Source organism: Ambystoma mexicanum, chromosome 9 (assembly GCF_040938575.1).
Source record: "Ambystoma mexicanum isolate Mex_15411 chromosome 9, UKY_AmexF1_1, whole genome shotgun sequence".
Classification (NCBI taxonomy): domain Eukaryota; kingdom Metazoa; phylum Chordata; class Amphibia; order Caudata; family Ambystomatidae; genus Ambystoma; species Ambystoma mexicanum.
The window spans coordinates 1,047,152,728-1,047,173,345 of NC_090931.1; positions in this window are offsets into that span (position 1 = coordinate 1,047,152,728).

Sequence of the window (20,618 nt, forward strand, 5' to 3'; positions counted from 1 at the left end):
AGATTTCCTTGGCACCACAGGACAAAGAAAAACATGATTATCTGAAAATCTTCAGGAGTGTCTGAACCAAAAGGTTTCTCCATTCCTGAATGAAATGTCAGCACTCACTGATGATCTGTTAAATCAAATGAACAAAGAACGACTTGTATTAGAAACAAATCCCCTATCCATAAAAAAAGTAACTAAAGCAGTGGTACTGGATTGCTACCACTGACAAAACACAATGCTCCAAAATTGACTCAACTTTCCAGGCTATTGATAAACTTCTAGGAGATTTGCCCAAATACCTCTGTTGCTTTCTCTGCCCTATCACAAGACAAGCTATTCTGAGATTTTGTTTGAATGTTTTGCCAATTAGCAAAATACAACATGTTCGAACCATGCCACAAGAGGGAACTAATGATGTCTGCACATATTGTAATGTTGCCGAAAGGCCACAAACCCTCCAACATCTTTTGGTAGAATGCACTGCTCCTGGCCGATTTAAGAACACGGCACCTGGGCCACTTTTTTTGTATTAACAATGGATTTCGTCTATCAGCAAGTTCTGAGTTATTTTTAACATATTCTGTGATCCAAATGCTCAAGGAATTAAACCTATATAATTGCTTATTTATTTTAATTGGTTACTTATAACACACTTAATACCCAGAGGTTTCTAAGCATCGGCCCGGGGATCAAACCGCTGTTACTCGAGCCATCTTGCTTCCAAGGCGAGTGCATTGCCCCTGAGCTATCCTCCCGAGATATAGCTAACATGATCATTTTAACCAAATCTGGAACCATATGTGTGATCTGTGGAAATTGTAATCTGATCTCTTGTGTTCTTCCCTGTTTAAATTTTAGTGTACTGACATTTAAGTTATTGATTTCAATTTTGATCCTATTTTATAATTTTTCTATTTCTAATTGTAAAACATGTTATGCACACATTCATTTTGCAAAATGTTCTATTTTGTGTATAGGATCACATTTATGATCAAATTGCACAAGAAAAAAGTATATATATATTTTTCATCCTGGAGAGGTGTTTTTCCAATTGACAGTCCTTCCTACAGATTGCCTGGAGCACAGCCACCTTCCAGCATCTTATGGATTTTATGACTGCACTAAACCTATGCTAGTGCTTATATGATATGATATGATATGGCATTTATGACACACCTATATACAAGTGTTTCAAGGCGCAATGAAACAAGGGAGGGAGAGCAAAGGGAAGACAGAGACAACAATTTTACTAGGCTAGGTGATATTGAGATTGCGCAAGTGCAGGGGAGGGGGAAGGGAAAAGTGCGGGGGGCAGTGCAGTACATGGGATTGACAGTAAAAATAAATAGAATAAAATAAAAATCAATAAGTAAGAAGTGTGGCCAGCTGGTGGCAAGTGCAAGGGTTAGTGCAGACATCAGGTGTCAGGATTTGTTAGGGGACTGCAGGGATACAGAAAACAGTCCCCAAGTGCAGGGGTTGCCAGGGAGGCAGTGGAGGTGTGCAACTGGGCAGGAGGGGACCTGGGCCCGAGATCAGAGGGTGGCCAGGTGACCAGTGCAGTTTCAGCCAGGAGTTCAGCAGTGGAGAGGAGTCGAGAATGCAGAAGCAAAGAGGAAGGTTTTGAGGTTCTTCCGGAACCAGAGATGGTTCTCCTCAAGTTTGAGGGAGGCAGGGAGGCTGTTCCAGAGGGAGGCCCCAGCCGAGGAAAGAGATCTACCACCAACTTGTTGCTTGGAGAAGCGACTGCCCCCTAGGGAGTTGGAGGCAGAAGAGCAAAGAGCACGAGAAGGAAGATATTTAGGAAGAGAGTTGAAGGTATTCAGGCCCCAAACCCCAGAAGGCCTTGTGGACAATGCAGAGGGTTTTGAACTTAATTCTCGCAGCCACTGGGAGCCAGTGCAGAGATTCCATTCCTGGAGAGATACAATCCCTGGGCTTGAGGCCAAGGACAAGTCTCGCAGTGATGTTCTGGATGAGTTGCAGAGGGCAGAGAATAGAAGTAGGCAGATTTAGAAAGAGGCTATTGCAGTAGTCCAGCCAAGTGAGAACCAGAGATCTGGAGAGAGTGAGCTTTTGGGGGTAGGGGAGGAAAGGAAGAATACTTCTGCAGGGGTGCAGCTGGTAGTGTGACTTCTTAGAGACATTAGAAATGTGAGGAGAGAAGGAGGGTGTGGAGTCAAAGATGACCCCAAGGTTTTTAGCCTAACAGGTGGGAGCAGGAAGAGGGCCAAGAGATGCCAGCCAGAGAGTGACAGCAAAGGAGGGAGTAGGTGTGTTGATGAGGAGAATCCCGGTCTTACTGGCATTAAGGCAGAGATCAGTGGCAGCCCACCACTCCTGGATAGCAGACAGACAGTCAGAGATGCGAGAAGGAGAAGAAGTGGCGGAGGGGAGCCTGAAAATGAGTTGAGTGTCATCCGCACAGCACTGAAAGTTGGGGCAGAGAGTGGCAATGCGGTGGGCACGAAGTGCCAGGTATTGGTTGTATGGATGATGTTGTGATTTTCAGTCACACTTAGGGCTAACGCAAACATCATCTTTACTTAGTAACATTCCTGGACAAAACGCAATCCCAACGAGTATCACCTGTTCCTGTATAAAGATGAGTACTTCTCGTTCTAAGTCACAAAAGGCATTGCACAGTCACAAAAGGGCAAGATTCAAATAATACTGGGACTCTCCCCACTGCCCACTAAGAAAGAACTCCCATAAATCCCTATGCCCGTTTGTCTTCTATTAATGAGAACCTCTCAACAAACTTGGATATGATGCAAGCGATTTCAAAAAGCTTTCAAGGAGTTAGTGTTCCCCTTAGGTCTTAGGAGCAGAGTTATCCCCAGAATGGAGTGTATGAAATGAAGCATCTAATGTATCAGCAGGACACTATTTCTTTTTTAAAATAAATGTGCTATCATATAGTTAAAGTACCTGGCCATGAAGTGGGTGGAACTAGTCCTCAAATAGTACCTCACAGGTCAACAGTTCCTGCTCATAACTGAGAATGCGCCCCTCAAGTGGTTAGCCCAGAAGGTGGAAAGTAACACCTTGATCATGCGATTCTTCTTCAGATTACATCCTTGTACTTTGATGGTAGGACAGGTCGGTTACAGCTAGCATAGAATTTTGAGTTGACGGCCCATAGACCATTTAATTAGAGGCTTAACAGAAAAAGCAGAAAGATGGGTGGTGTGTAATAAAGTCCCATGCTTTAGGTTGGAAGATGAGGCTGAGGAAACCATGTGAACCTTGTGCCACCACCCGCTCCGTTAAGCATGGCTGGGAGGAGATACATGGAGGATGTCCCATATTCACCACATGGAGGATGCCCCATATTCACCAGTATATCTCTAATTTATGTTGCTAGTTCAGTCGCCCCATCTCAACCCTGCTGCCACACGCTCCTAAATCACAGTGTGCTATTCCAACTGGTGACTACCACTCCCCTAATACTCCAATGGATTACCAGACTCTTGTAAAGAAATGGACCTCGTTGGGTGAAATGATGCATTATGGTTATTCTTTTTGCTTTGAGAGAATGTTGGCAATGAAAAAGAGATTGATGCATACCACTAGGAAGGGCTGTCAAGGGTAGGTGGGCCGACATAGGACATGAAGATTGCAATATCCTACAGCCATGCATCATCAGAAAAACAAGAATGGTTGCTTTGCGGCGAGCGGAGGAGAACACCCCAGCAAGCCTGTACAAGCCTGCAGGTTGAGAAAGAATATGCCCCTAAGGATGGCAAAACCAGGTAGTTTGTTTCCAGCTTTGAGATGATGGCAGTACAAAAGACACTAACAATGTGACAATCAAGATAGCAAACAAATCTCTTGAAGTTTCAGTCTGAATTCATGCCCCAGATATGTAGACCTGCCCCAGATATGTGGGGAGCAGGTGCAAGTTGATCTTGGCCACCTGGCCTAAGCCCCGCCCACCTGGTGCCTTACTGGCTGCCGCTCTTTTTCCCAATTTAGCAAGCCCCACCCACCTGGTGCCTTCCTGGTTGCTGCTCTTTTTCCCCACTTAGAAAGCCCCGCCCACCTGGTGTCTTCCTGGTTGCCACTCTTTTTCCCTACTTAAGGACCCCTGCAGCCTCTTTTCCTTTGCAAATGGGGAGCGGGTGCAAGTGGATCTTGATGTGTCCACCGGGTGCCTTCCTGGTTGCTGCTATTTTTCCCCACTTAGCAAGCCCCGCCCATCTGGTGTCTTCCAGTTTGCTGCTCTGTTTCCCTACTTAAGGAACCCTGCAGCCTCTATTCCTTTGCAGATGGGGAGCAGGTGCAGGTGGATTTTAGTCACCTGGCCTAAGGCCCGCCCACCTGGTACCTTCCTGGTGCCTACCTGGTTGACGCTCTTTTTCCACAATTAGCAAGCCCGCCCACCTGGTGCCTTCCTGGTGCCTACCTGGTTGACGCTCTTTTTCCACAATTAGCAAGCCCTGCCCACCTGGTGCCTTCCTGGTTGCTGCTCTTTTTCCCTACTTAAGGAGACCTATAGCCTATTTTCCTTTTGCAGATGGGGAGCAGGTGCAAGTGGATCTTGGTCACCTGGCCTAAGCCCCACCCACCTGGTGCCTTCCTGATTTCTGCTCTTTTTCCCCACTCAGCAAGCCCCGCTCACGTCGTGCCTTCCTAGTTGCTGCTCTTTTTCCCAACTTTGCAAGACCTGCCCACCTGGTGCCTTCCTGGTTTGCCACTCTTTTTCCCTACATAAGGAGCTCTCCAGCCTCTTTTCCTTTGCAGATCGGGAGCAGGTGCAAGTGGATCTAGGTCACATGCCTAAGCACCACCCACCTTCTTAACCCTGCCTCTTCCTTCCTGCTCTTAACTCTTAGTTCAAGGGCGTCTCTCGCCCGGGTGTCCTAAGCGAAGGGCAGACAAAGAAAGGGGCAATTCCTATTTGGACCTGTTCAGACCAGGAGGATCCAGGGCCCGAACCCCTGTTCAGACAGCAGGTAAGCAGCACCAACATGTCCCCCACAGTCCATCCCCACCCCTCTGGTCCCCCTGTGATGTTCCCTTGTGCCCACCCCTTTGTCGCACACAGGTATTGCCTGTTTTGTTTGATTCTTCTACCCTGAACCCCCTGGCCCCCTCCAGCCAACTTCTGCAGGAGTCTGTCCTGATACATTCTGGTTTCACCATTACCGTCTTGTGGCCAATGCTGGATTTGACTTTTATGGACTTCATTGATTCACGGTGCATCACCCATTCTCATGGTGGCCCTGAATCATGCTGTTCCCCATCTTCATCTTGTATCCAGGCTTGCCAAATTATGTGTTACTACTGACTTATGCAATTGTATTCGCTCTCCCCTCTTGCTTCTCCACTCTTTTTGACTGCTTAGTCTCTGTTCACTCCTCTCCCTTTCTCCCTTTTCCTATCTCCTCCCCTTACTTTCTTCTATGCACTTACTCTATCAGAATTGGCCCTGGACCTAGTATGATAGCAACTTTGTCGGTCTCCTCTCCCCTTCTCCCCTCCCCTTACTTGTCCCCCCCCCCCGACCCCTCCAGCACTATCTGAAATGTTGTCAGGCCTAGTATGATAGTAGCTTGTTTAGTTCCTCCCCTCCTTTTCTGCACCCATCTCCCTCACCTTTAGCTTTCTCCGGCTCTACCAGAAATGTCGTCAAGCCTAGTACGATAGTCGCCTGTCTGTTACCATTTCCTTCCCACTCTCCCCCTCCCTTCCTTATCTATGTCTTAGCTCTTGCACTATCTGAAATGTTGTCAGGCCGAGTATGATAGTTAATTTCACATCCTTACTGTTCATGGCCTGTAAGAATTTCATTTTATTTTCCCTTGTTCCCTCCCTTGCCTTGAAGCGCTTTGAAACACATTGTGTAGAGGCGCTATACACATAAACTATCATATTGAACTATCATAACCCGAAGTTACAAGAAAGTGCAGTTTAAATACACCACTCAAATACAATCCCTGGGCTCAGCAAAGAGTGTTAGAAGATGTTTGTGGCCCCAGTGCTGGACCCACGGGAGCTGGGTGGATAGCTTAGGGGCAACATACTTGTCTTGGGAACAGGACAATACCATGCAGAATGGGTTCCTTACACAATACCATGCTTAGAAGCTCGAGGAGTCTGGCATGACGCATGATACAAATGACCAATACTAATGACAATAGAAACGTGCATGGCACTGATACTGGAATGGAAAGGAGAGAGGAGTGGAGAAAGTAGCAGAGAGAAAGCAGGAGGGGAACCGATGTTGAAAATCAGGAACAAAGGAGGGAAGCATAGAGAGAGCACAAGGGGGAACAGGGGGAGAAAAAATGAGAGGAGAAAGGAAAGAATGGGAAAGACTTGGATAGGGCAAGAGCAGAAGAAAGACATTGACTACAATAGCAGGGGAAGGAAGGAAAGAAAAGAGAGGCATGCAAGAGGGCAAAAGGCAACACACATCTGCAAAGGAGGAGAATATGAAGAAATCAAGAAACAACCACAAGAGAGTATGTTGGGAGAGAAACATTGGAGAGCAAACCACATGACATGAAAACCACATACTGTGATACTGATGTTCTCATGTAACTAGGCAAGCTTTCTGTAACAGCGCCACGATGCCCTCGGGCCGCTTTGTGCACTTTATAAATGTAAAAAATAAATAAAATAAATAAACAAGGAGGAGGGGAGAAGGAGAACATTAGGACAGGATGTACACACCACATCATTGGCACAAGAGCAACCGAAATGGGTGGTAGGGGACTGATGAAAACAGTGGAAGTGAAAGATTGGAGACTTACAAGTTTGCTGGTCTGGTAACTAAGGGTACCAGTAAGCTTGCCAGTACCGTAGATACCGGACCGGCAAACTACAAGTTCTGCTCGCTGGTGCCTTTCCACCCGCCAGGACGGACCTGGCGGGCTTACCGGCACCCGCGAGCAGAGCATGTCGGAGGCACCGGCACCATTCTAAATGGTGCCGGTGTATCCGGCCTCCCCATTCCCATTGAGCCCTATAGGGCTCAATGGGAATGGGGAGTAAAAGTTTCGGGCCCCTGGCATTGGGGAAATACAGGGTCCACCAGGGTTGTAATGGCCCAGTATTTCCCCATTGCCAGGGGTTGGAAAAATTTGCAAGTTTGGCAGCAGGCTGCTGGTTTTACCGGCAAGGCTACCGTCAAACTTGTAATGAGGCTCTAAAACAGGAAGTGAGGAGGGCTCCGCCATTGTGGAGCATTGAGACGTAAATGGAAGAAAAAGCAGCAGTCAACAGGGGTTAAAAGAGATGAGGACAGGAAACACTGAAGGTTTCCTACTTTGCCAATGGGGTAGACCACCCAACAATATGTTGCTGGTAGAAACAGTGACAGAGGTAATCACCAGGTTTCTTTAGACTCTACTACACCCTGACCAAGTCTGTTAGAGTCTTGCACTACCAGAAGATGACCCATCTTCGTTCAGACAAGCAAGAAATGCAGCGGACACTTGAAATTCCACTGACTGCCAGTGATTTTCATTTCAATGCCAGAAGTATACAGCAGTACAGACTGATGTTTCTTGGGTTGCTACCGACTCTCACAAACATTTGACCCCAAATCATGTCCCTATTTTGCTGATAAAACCCTTATGAAACCCAATACCAGAGTTCTGATTTGTATGTTGATCCTCTGGCTTTGATAGTTGCAAATAACAGTGAAACCGTACAGCTCAGTTCTTACTCATGAAAATAGATTACTAAAACAGCAGTGCTAGCGTGGATCAGACTCATGTAGGACAATGAGCCGGCCCGGGACGCAAAGAGGGTGGTCTGTGTGCACTGTTGTTGCTTATTTTATATATGACTGACTGATAATTAAAATAATAAAGTTGGCAAAATGCCATACCACAAACTGTGTCTGATAAAAATAAGTGTGCTACACATGAATAAGTGCAGTGGCTCAGTACTGGCATACACCCTCATAAATCAACCCCTAATTAACAGTACATTAAGGGGCCAATTCATGTAATTATTTGCGTGTAAAATCGCAAATCCCGTTTGCTTATTCAAGTAATCGACTGCGCACGACTTTTCCTGGAATTGCGTGGAGTTTGCGCAACACAGAAAATGGGGAAGAACAAGTGAAAAAGTGGGCATTCCTCGCACGTCCACAATTGCGCCAAACAACACGTATTCACCCGCACAGCCTCTTCGCATAGTAATGGCCACGCAAATCTCTCGATCTCTACGCCATCCGAAGGTAGACTAAGTACACTTGAACATAGGAATTACAGCGCAGAGGTGGGTTTGCATGGCGGATACAGGGGTGCGTGTACACAACCAGGGTTCAGATCTAACTTGGGGGTGCTCGTATGCAGTGTAGTGGGGTGCAGAAATGTTTTAAGTTACAATTTTTCATACACATGTTGTCGGGGTGCCGGCAACAGTTACGGGGACCCTGCACAGCGTCCCTCAATGCAGGACTGCTTGCAGGGGATCCCACACACTGTTTGAAGGGTGTGTGCATTTGCGCCCAGGGGAGCATGCAATGGTAGCTGTTCTGGATGTTAATGCTTTGCGTGGGGCCGTGTTGGGGGCGTTCAGGGTGCGACTTGCGAATACGGTTACTTTGTGCAGTAGATTCCATGAATACACGAGGCGTACGTTTTTTATTCGGGCGCAAGCTCGTGCAGAGTCCTTCTCGGCACGTGCCCCTTGTGGGATTTCTGCTCACATTTCCATGAATCAGGCCCTAAGAATCAGAATAGAAATTAAGATGTTTGACACTGAACTGCAGACAACGCACAAAAAAAAATTGTAAGATTTTTCAAACAAAGAAGAAAGCCAACTTCAGTTTTTAACAAACAAGTTCGTTGACTGAAGAGCACGTCCTACATAGACCGTGTTAAATGAGCTTACAAAATGTATAGAACTGTGTAATTAATAATTCAAAAACGTTTTATTTTAAACGATTTGATAATCGCAGGACATTTCTAAAACATGAACATTAATGAACAGCTTTAAACTCAAGTATGCAACGACCTTTACAAGAACTTTAGAATGAAGCATAATGTGCGATCTCCCAAACTCATGTTTCCTACAAAATAATGTGTTTGGAATATTCATTTTTAAAGTACCAATATGCCCATATTCTAAGAATATTGCTTCAAAGACGTGTGACGACTGTATGACGTCATAATGGAGAATTTAAGATTTAAGAGAACCTTTGTCTATGCATGTCGACTTTTAGAAAACACAAACTGCTACTTCAGATTATGTATTTCAGAAGTGATCATATTTTTCCTTCATTTTCCATTCTCTCCGTGACTACAAAAATATGCAGCCTTGGCGGGCAGGTGAACCCGAATCAAAGTCCTCTTTTACTGTTCTGGCACCAAGAGATAAGAGCAGTGTGATATGGTGTCTTTTGCTCCTCCATACCCCGCCCCATTTCCCAAAAATCTAAAAAGGCATTAGTCACTAATTACCTTGAAGTCCTGGTTACTGCAAACTGACAATGCACTGCAGCCGCATCGTGGAACAGAAGCCTTTGAAGAACATGAAAAGACCATCTCCTATTTCTGGGAAGGGATGAGTCTGAGTGTTTGTCAGGCAGTTAACCCTTTCTGAACATGTTAAGCATGCTGTAAAGCTAAACAGGCTCACTCTGCAGTGATTGCCAAAGAAAATTAATTGTCGGCTAGCAGGAACCACTGGGAGAGGAAATCAAGATAAGCAGGGTCACAGCTCTTCTCTCTGGAAAATAAAGGCCATGCATGATGCATCCCACCAATTCATCTGACCCTATCGAGTCCATAAAGGAGGCATTCACCAATGCCTCGGACCCCTTAAAGGCCATGCATGGTGCTTCCACCAATGCCTTTTACCCCTTAAAGGCTGTATATGGTGCATCCGCCAATGCCTATGACACTTTTGAGGCCAACTATATTGCTTCCACCAATATCTATGACCCCACGCATTCACATAGATCAGTAGCTGGATGAAGAGAATTCTGTCCCCTATTTGCCTGTGCACATGAGAGTATTACCAAACCACATGCACAGGCAAATAGGCCTCCATGTAGAGCACTGACGAGTCTTGGCTCAAGAGTTTTTGGCTGATATTCCTTCGGCACCTCATGACCCCTTTGGGACGGCAAGTAGACCCCAGAACCCTGCTGAGCACCACCCGTGAGCGGTTTCACTCACAGACCCTGATTAATGGAATTATTTGCGGGGGAAATTGGGGAATTTCGCGCCAAACTGCGCGCAGTCCACATTTGGTAATTCATGGAAACAAATGCATGGGGCTAACCCAGCACTTGTGAGGATTCCACACAGGCCCGGCACTGTGACTGGAGGAACGCTTTCCGCGGGACTCCAAGCAGAGTGTGGGCCGGGCCTACGCAGCAACCAAAATAAGGGGTGGAACATGCAGAGTGAGGAATAACACGTGTAAATGTGGGAGTGTTAAGGGACGGCCCATGGTCAAGCAATCGCACGCCCTTATAAGCGCAAATATATAGATATTCATGGATTCAAACTCTGGATGTCGGGCTGTGAAAAAGTACACGCAAATCCCAGTACACTCACAGCACCCGATAACAGGCGGAAACATCAATGTGCATCCTAACAAATGCGTATAAAGCACGCAATACACACCAAACTAACATATTCAGCCATAATGAATCAAGCATTTGTCAGAGCGATTGTGCACAGACACGGCAAGAGGAGGATGGCCAGGGCCTGGATCTTTAAGCCACGTACCACACTTTTCGGGATGCAGGATGACCAGATTTATGGCAGGTACAGGTCCCCTCCCCATATCATCCTTGACCTGGACAGGGAGAGGGGAGATGGGCTAACATCACTCACCATGTTCTTCCAGACACTTAGGCGCCTACAAAAGTGCTCACTGCCTTACATTTCATGGCAACTGGATCCTTCCAGTGGAGCACTGCCATAGTAGGTGAGATCTCCCAGGTCACAGAGTCATGCTGCCTACACTAGCTGCTGGCATGCATGACTGTATGACTTTGTGTGCACTGCCAAATCTATATGCCAAAAACACCGGCAGAAAGGCAAATAGTCATGCAGGACTTCTATGCTTTGATGCATTTCCGACGAGTGCTTGGTGCAATAGATTGCACCCATGTTGCGCTACGTCCCCCCAGATTGACCGAGATATACTGCAACCGCAAACATTGGCACTAAATCAATGTTCAGGTTGTGTGCGATGCCATGGGCATCATAACTGAAGTGTATGCAAACTATCCAGGAAGCTCACAGGGCAGTTATATATTCTGGATGTCACCACTACACTGGACCCTGCTAGCCAGCAAACATGGGAAGGCATGGTTCATTGCTGTGTATGAACGGACACGCACATGCATGCACATTGTGCACTGACCAATAGACACTGCCATCAAATGTTAATGACAACCATGTACACATTTACAGGGGACAGTGCCTACCAGCTGACCACATTCATGATGATGTCCATACAGAATCCCACCAAACCAGCTGAGGTAAGGTACAATACTGCCCATGTAGTGACTAGGGGCATTATGGAGCACACATTCGGAGTTCTTAATTCACATTTCTGCCCCCTTGACCACTCTGGTTGTGTGTTGCTCTATGCACCACCAATTGTGTGCAAGATCAATGTGGCAGTAAGTGTCCTGCACAATATCACTACATGGCATGGCGTCCCAGTGGACATACAGGTGGGCCACTGCCCACATCCACAGGCACGACCTTTGCACATAGCTGGCCAAAGGGCACGTGGATAGTCTGCACGTACCCAGCTGGTGCAATCCTACTTTACGTAAACCCCTGCCCCTGTGGAGTGCACACGATCAAGCCACATCCCAGGTGCCATTCAGGGATGACCATGGGCCAATCCTGCATGCCCACAAAAACACCCTGTGAATGTTCCCCAGGGAGTGCAAAATTGTGCACATTCCTTAGACATAAAACAGCATGCACTAAGCGTGGCCAAATGAAAGACACGTGAGTGGGAGTATACAACCACCACCACGGTAGGCATGGAGTGAAACCACTCCTGAGGCACAAAAACATCACCGATGTCCCAAAAAATATCACCCAAAATATGGGTTGCCACAGATAAATTCATCAACCTGCCAACTATCAATTCTGAGCAGCTATGCGTTCATGGACTCCAAAAGTATCATTTCCACCAATCCCCATAAACCCAATGAAATAGGGTTGCACACCTGTGTGAGAATGTGCATGACAGGCACAAACATATACCTGTTGCTGTGAGCGCAAAAGCAGTGGTGTAAGGATCCATATGTTACATGCATACAGCCAATATGGAGACAATGCACCCCAATTAAAAATAAAAACTGAACAGGACATAATTGACAAGTGAGACAGAGTGGTTGACACACCCGAATGGCCACAGTCACAGATGCAGCAAGTAGCATAGCCATTTCATAGGAAAATCAACAGTGAGACAATAAGCAGAATAGCACTGAACCATTCACCAACACAGTCACAGCAACTGCAAAGAACAGTGTACATGTAGTACACCAAACACAACACAGCACAATAAACTAACTCTCTGATGACTTGTCATGATCTCTGCTTCCAAAAGGTCAGGGTCTTCCCAACTCCCTTGGAAGCAGATTCATAACCCAGGTTCCGAGTGCCAACCAGTCCCAATTGGGACCTTTTGGACCCAGTCCTGGCGCCAGTGGCACCAGGCTCATAAATATGCCCAGTCCCAGCGCTGGAAGCGCCGGGCTCATAATGCTTGGGTGGACTTACCTGCAGCAGACCATGCTGCTTACTTGCCTGCCAGTTGAGCCTCTGATCCTCTTCTGTTTGGAACTACTTTTCCTGTTGGGTGGGGCAGGAGCCACTCCCTAGATTCAGAACACTGGAACTCTTCTGGAAAGCAGGAACTCTTTTCTTACCTAGGCGTGGCTGTGGAAGGAGACACCTAAGCACTACAGGAGGATATTTAAACCAAATCCGGTGGATGAATCTTGCTTTGCGTTATTCTGCATCCTCTGCAGCAGAACGCTCATCGTGTCTTCTGCATCTGATCCTGGGCCTAAGGAAAAAGGCTTACCATCCTGAATCCAGTCTTCAGCAACACCTATAAAGACAAGAAAGAACAGGTTAGCATTACGGTCTTCAGTGACAGCTCTTCACTTACCTGGTCCATCGGCTGTCACCAACGCCTCGCGCTGCATTCCGGCATCTGAAAGACAAAGGCTTACCTACTCTTCGTGCGCTCCGGAGGTCTTCACACTGCATTCCGGCATCTGAAAGACAAAAGCTTACCAACTCTTCGCACGCTCCGGAGGCCTTCGGCGCTGCATCCCGCATCTGAAAGACAAAACAAGGTGCGTTTAAAGACATTGGGGAACTTTAATACTCACGTGCCATTACTCCTTTCCACATCTAACCCAGTGGGTATTCCGGCACCCTGCAGCCGCTCCGAACTTGTACCTGCAAAATAAAAAGACAGTTAGAGCGCATCGTGAAGCAGGCAACAAGCGCTTACTTACGTGCTTCCAGGCGCTTCTATTCATCACACGGGCTCCATCTTCAACTCACTTCAGCCCGTCATCCGCCATCGTCGGAACCCTGCAAAACAAGAGACATCATTACTAAAGACTTTAAAGACATTAGCATTACTCGAAACTTACCGTTCGTGCAGTAAACGAAGGACAGCTGTCCTCTGAAGTCAAGAGGCCTGCGCTACCTATCCAGTGAAGAAACTGGTTACAGCACCCTGCCCCGAGGCAGATGGAGAGCCCGGCATTCACTTACCTAAGACATCTTACTCTTCAAGTCAGGCATACAGTGCACAGAGGTCCAGCCCAAAGAGCCAACCGGGTGCTACACATCACCTTTGAAGATACGGTAGTCGCCCAGTCAAGACCGGCGCCTCTGCGAGAATCAGGTGAGCGTTACATGACTGTTCTGATTGCAGACAGCAAACCAAACACATGAGACCACAAATGTAAGGCATACTAGTATCTTGAAGCCAATTTACCCATGCAAGGAAATCTCTGGACCTACAATGCGTTACACAACAAAAATCATGTTCACTCACCAAACCATTTCCTGACCACAACAATGCACATAATATTCAGTCACATCAAAGTGGTCATGCTGAATATGAACAACAAAAGAGCAACAAAAGTGCACTGCAAGAGAAATCTTACCTGTTATGCCATAACCCATCATACCATGATGAATGGATCTGCCAAGAAAGACAAATGAATGTGAGCGCAGCCAACACATCCATGCACCCAAACATACAGCAACATGTGCCCCATGGTACACATGCAAACAATTCAAACAACAACTCACATGCCGACCATCAACATGTGTCCTGGCACACATGCAGACAGATCTGCACACTGCATGCAAATCCAACACACAAAACACACACACTAACAAACACCCACCCACAACCCACACACTGCCTGAACCCCCGAGTGCCATGCAGTGAATGGCCATGTCACACCTTCCCCATTATCAAGCTGATGGCACATACACACGCATCTGGCAACAGTCAGCATGACAATGATATGACCAACAAAAAGTAGATCAGTGAGACGAATAAAAGGCTGTATTACCCTGGCAGTATTTCCTATGACATGGCATGCCATCATCAGCGTAGCAGTGGGACAGTGCAGTGAATACTGACAGGGGAGCCGATGATGCAAAGCCCAATAACGTCTGAACCCAAATGCTCACCAATTGCAGTGAAGACAGGATCTTGCAGGAGGCAGCACTTCACAGAAACAGATGTCAAACTAGAAGGCTGGGCACCGAGGTAACTGGCATGAAACATACAAGCAGACATGACTAAGCAATGAGAAATAGAGACCAAAGACAAATGCACACAAAAGGCAGCAGGCAATTGGAAAGTGCAAGGTAATGCAGTTCACTCTGACTGGAGTGAATCAGGTTGGATGTGCATTGAATAGAAGAAGCATTGACATTCACCCAGCAGATGTCAACATGCCTCTGTAATCCTCATGGTGCATCATGCATGGCAGATGCATGGCAAACAACAAACCCTGCTTAATGTAGTGTGCCTGGTGTATGTTGACAACATAGCATCCCAAACATGTGCCTCAATGGTGTCATGTGTGTGGAGTATTCTTTGGACCACACAACAAGAATGGACAACCCTGACCAAGAAAGGCTATATAGTGTCCTCTGTGTACATTAATCAATCTTTGCAAATCATTGTATGGGATGCCATGTGTCAGGCAATACACATGTGAAAAGTGCAAGGAAACACACACCACCACAACCATCAACACGTGTCACAGCCCACAAACAGCTGGCCTTGCCACCCTCTTGACAACTCACCAAGAGAGGCCCTACAGAGATCGTCCATCCACAACTACGATCCCGCAGCCTATGGCAACATAATACGTGTGCGAAAACAGCATGCACAGATACATGAGCATAAGAACGCCATGTGACACAGGCACCCATTAAGTTGGACCTGTGCCCCGCAAAACAATTTAAACAAAAGTGATTCCGCACAGTGCCAGACTCCCTGCCGAACACCACACCACAAGTGACCTTCCCTTACCTGCACAGGGTACCCACCTGGCCTGCATATACTGCATCCCACCGGGACACATCTTCAAATTGTAAATACATGCATTACAACAACTTAAAGACAGTGAACATACATGACAACCATTTAGGGATCCAGAAAACAGGCATAGACCACCCAGTGCAGAAGGACCACAGGGTGCAAGAGGGAAACAGTACACAGATTGAGAATTGCCTAGGAGTGGAGATGAACAACAGATAGAGAGAGAGGGAGTGACAAGTTAAAAGCATAGCAAGGAGTACATTGTCTGGGGTGGAGACCGGGTTGGACATGCCCGACATAACTCTGGATGAGGGCGCAGAGAAGTCGGCCTAATGGGGACGATAGTGATATGAATACCCCCGGAAATACCATAATGGTATGATATTATGGATGGTATACAGAAGGAAAATGTCCACATGTAGAGGCCATGAAGGACACACATGGTGGACAGTGAAGGGCAGACTGGCAAATAATAGGCACATGTGTAGGGTCAGTCACTAGCCCAATCTCACAGAAACCAAGGCATATAAACAAACATACACCCTTGTTGGACAACGCAGAAAATGGACATGCAGCTGTACATTTACCCTCAACACACCACACACCCTGAGTGAGACTGCCCCAATAAGTGTGCATGGATTCCAGGGCTAACTTGCAACTCACACAGGTACAACAGATAAAGCCAAGTGGTGGGAAGTGGAGGACATCAGACATGCATGCAACTACATTGTGTAGACACAATGTACACCCACAGACTGTGGCAGTCAACATGAATTAGAAATTAAAACCAGAAAACAAGGAATACACACCAGTGATGATAACCAACAGTACAAAAGCATGTAAAAAAAGTCACCACACTAGGTAACACACAGGCAGTCAGTCAGGGATAAACATGTGCATAACTATCCAAACAGACCTGCACAATGTATAATACAGGGTGCCTGGCTATGTCCTGATATGCCCAGGGGGGTGATGAGTAATAAAGAAAGAATCAGGATGGGAGATCAAAACAGCGAGAATTTTTGATTAATTTATTTAATATCAAAGTTGTAGCATGGTGTTCGGTATTGCTTAATTGCAAGGAAACAGATAACCGACAGATTATACATTTTGATAGTTGGGGGTACTGCTGCGTACCAAGCTCTTACATGTTGAGGTTATTTGCCTCATATTCGTGCACAATCTCTAAAGGACAATTTGACATTACAGTATTAACACGCGTGAGTGCTGCCCAGGACTGCTAATGGTCCATGGGTGTCATTGAACAAAACACACAACAAGTGTAAAACAAAAAAATAGGACAAGGCGTAGTGTCGCATATCGATACTGTAGTGTTTCGGCCACCTGCAGCAATAGATGGGAGCTAGTTGATGGCGTGGCCTTCTTCAGGACGGGGGAAAGGGTAACTCTGTCTGTGTGCTATCTGTTGGTGTGAAAAGGCTGTTATGCTGGGTTTTGATCTCTGTGGCGTGCTTTACTTATAATTTAGAATACTTATTAGTGGCCAGTTAATGCCAACAAGTACACAGCAAAGTGCATTTGTATGGAGCTTACCGTCAAAGGAACGATGTGGCGGTGAAGCTACTACACAGTTTCCCTCAGGATTGTGTAATGGAGACTGGTGGGGCAGTGTAGGAAATGCACTGCTCTGGGAATGGTCACTCTGCAAGTTCTGGGTCCAATTGGATTGGCCCAGATGGGGCGGTGCCCGTAAGTGGCGTATTAGATCCACAGTTCTAGGGAGAGACCAGAAATATGATGTGTGAACCCTGTGGTCCAGTAAAATGCATTCCAATGGGTGCTGAATAGTGGCATGCAAGGAGCCGAGTAAAAGCTAATGGTCATTACTTAGTATGAAGAGACATGTGAGGAGGTATGGGTGTCTAAAGTCCTGTGGTGGACTGAACGAAGTAATGGAGAATGCCTCTGATCACCACTAGGGAGTGGGTAACACGTGCAAAAGTCTGCGTGCGTGGGATCAAAAGAGCATTATGGCAGTTTTGTGCATAGCTGCGATCAGGTGCGGGAGGCCGTGTGCACACTGATGTGAAAGGCTCATTGAGAAGTGAAAGATAATTGATTGATATTCTCTATAGTGCCAGACTGGTGCAGCTGCAAATGCGTGCTCTAGTCCACCCATCCCGAGGGAAAAGCATAATGGGGTGGTATGCGTGCTCGATCTCAGCGTGTGTAGCCACATCTGGGCCAATCCAATTGGACCCAGAACTTGCAAGATATAGTTCTTTGCTATGCCCCTCTTCTTCAGCAATGCCAAAGATTCTCAAATTGCACCTTCTGGAGTGGCCCTCTGCCCCCTCTCACCTCTCTTCCAGGGATTGTGTGGCTGCAACCAGCGCATTCATTCTGGCTTACAGGACAGTGAGCACATATGTTGCCTCGCCAACACTCTGTTCAACCTCATTGACCCTTTCATTCACTTTTTTAAGGTCTGTCCTTAGCAGTGATACTTTCAATACCTTTTATTGTAACTTATTTTCAAGTACGGATTGAGAGCCTCTAATTGCCTACATAAGTTGTTCCAAGTTTGTAGTCTCAGCCTCTGAGGTAGCTCTAGGAGAGTCCTGTGAGAAACCTGAAGGTGTCTCGTCTGCTAGTCCCCGGGGATTTGCCATCCAGGTGGCAGTTTAATACAGGTTAAATACAAGGCGAAAGACGACAAAACTACAGAGCATTGCAAGAATGGAAGTACCTTTTTAATAAAAGACTGCTACTTTCCTGAACCTTTGAGAATAATATCAGGAATCGAGGCTAAAAATCACTGCATTATGTCTTAGAGGTACCCTGAGCTCTCCTGTTTTGATAGTCAAGGTGGGGAGAATTGTCTGCCACTGTGGTACTGTCTTTGGCTCCTACAACAAAGCAGCGCCAGTGAAGTCAGCACAGACGGTTAGTTGGGGAGACTGATACCAGACCGGTCTGTATTGAAGCCCAGGTTGCAAGCAGCAACATTGTATAATGAAACTGAAGAGAACAGTGTATGAAGTGTTTGTGGCAAGCAACGCAAACACAATTAATCAGCAGAGGAGTGATTGAACTTTGAAGCCAAGATACAATACCGTAGACAGAGTGGTCCAGCGACACATTGGTGCTCATTTGAAAGTCTCGGTTAGGTATCTAGCTGAAAAGTGGCAAATGTGAAGAGTGATTAAGAATTGTCAATGGGTCAAGCAAAAATCCATGCACATTTGAAAATCTTCGATAGTTCATGAAGTCATATAGGAAGTTGGTCCGAGCCCGGTAGAGGGAGATCAGCTAAAATCTTTTGGTTAAAGCAAGTTTGTGTAAAGTTATAAACCTTGTGTCAAAACAAATCTGAGCCCGACCGAGGTGGATCCGAGATCTGAAACCCGACCGAGGGGCATCCGGGGTGAACTGTGAGTCACCGGAAAAAGACTACCCTATGAGGAATTAGATACATAAATAATTTACGAACATTGAGTTGAATGGATCTGAGCCCAACTGAGGGGGATCTGAGGTGAATAGCAAATCGCCTAAGAACTTGAGTACTTGGGATAATCTGAAAGAGGGAAGGAACTGATTGTTTGTTTGTCGCATCAGCCCCTCTGAATGGAAAAAGACTTTGAAAGGCAAAAAGAGACTTGTACATGGAAGGCACTGATGCTAATGATGGAACTGTATCCTAGTGCTAGATAAACCAGAGGATGTGCTAAGCTTGAGTGCACTGCCTTGTCCCGTGCTGAAAACATGAGGATGGGAGGCCAACCGCCTGAACATCCTGATATATCATTTTGTGTACACTTCTTTTTTTTTCATAACATTGTTTCCCACACTATTTGTATTTAGAGGTAAGGATTGGCAATAGGTTTAGTAACATAGGCCCTTTTATTTTTGACAAGACACTGCAAGAACTGCATTATTATTATTTGATTGTCATAGCTTGCTCCCATCCTTAGATTTAGGATTAGATAGGCATTTTTCAAACCCTTTTTGAAGTTCAATAAACACCCTTGATCTGTGGTCACTTGTGTCTGTATTACTGTTGATGCCATACCTTCCTTACATGTGTTGCCAGCAGTGGCATGTGACTCAATTGAAAGAAATTGGGGAAGCCTCAAATTCCAGAGCTTTAGTCATAGAGCCTCAGACCACTCTGTGGCCACTAAACAATCAATAGGCTTTGATATCTGTAGCAGCACGGAGGCTATTATCCCTCCAGGGAAAGATGAATGATTTCCACAGACTTAGTTTTGATACCCCCTCTTGGGTCTTATATAAGATTGTCCACAAAATCTGTCCTGGATTAGAAGTTTGATCTAAACGTTCCAGCAGGCATCATAGATCCTGACTTCGGGGGACACATAAAGGTTTTCTTACAGACCATGGTGAAATTCCATTTGAAGTACATTGTGGGGAAATAATTGCACAAGGAATTATTTAAAGGGATCTATTTCACTTCATGACTGCCATAGGACTATATTTTGAATAAGGCATGGAACAGAGTACGGTACAGAGCACATCAAATGGAACAGCAAAATGATCAGACCATAATGTTTGTCTAACTTGAGCAACAGTAATAGTCAATGGGGCCACACAAATTAGATCTAAACTACCGCCTATCATGTGGGTATGTTCAAGTGCAAGCTGATGAATACAATGGTCAGTTAGAGAGTGGAGAACTGAGCCAATATGGGAGGCTGGGGTACATTGAACCTAATTTTAATATCCCCAGTATTATCAGCTTAGAATACTTCATTTGGAGAGAAGCCACCAACTCAGCTGGCAAAGATGTCCTTTGCCTGTGCCCTTCACCGGATGCCTGGGTAAGGCTGCCCAGGGAGGGTCAGCTTTCAAGTGTGGATTACGTGACCCAACTTCTGCCACCAATCAGGGGTGTGTGGGAGGGCAGGAGGGAGTTCTGAGGCAATGGATGGGGTGCGGGTGGGGGAGAAGCCTTGTAGCAACTGTAGGCCTGGGGGGCCAAGAAAGATGGCAATGGGTGCACTATGGTAGACCCAGGAGTGCGTTATTACCTTCTCCTCTGAGTCCACTGACTCACCTTACTCACATGACCTGACATTTGATGGCTGTTGATCCTGAAAGGAGACATT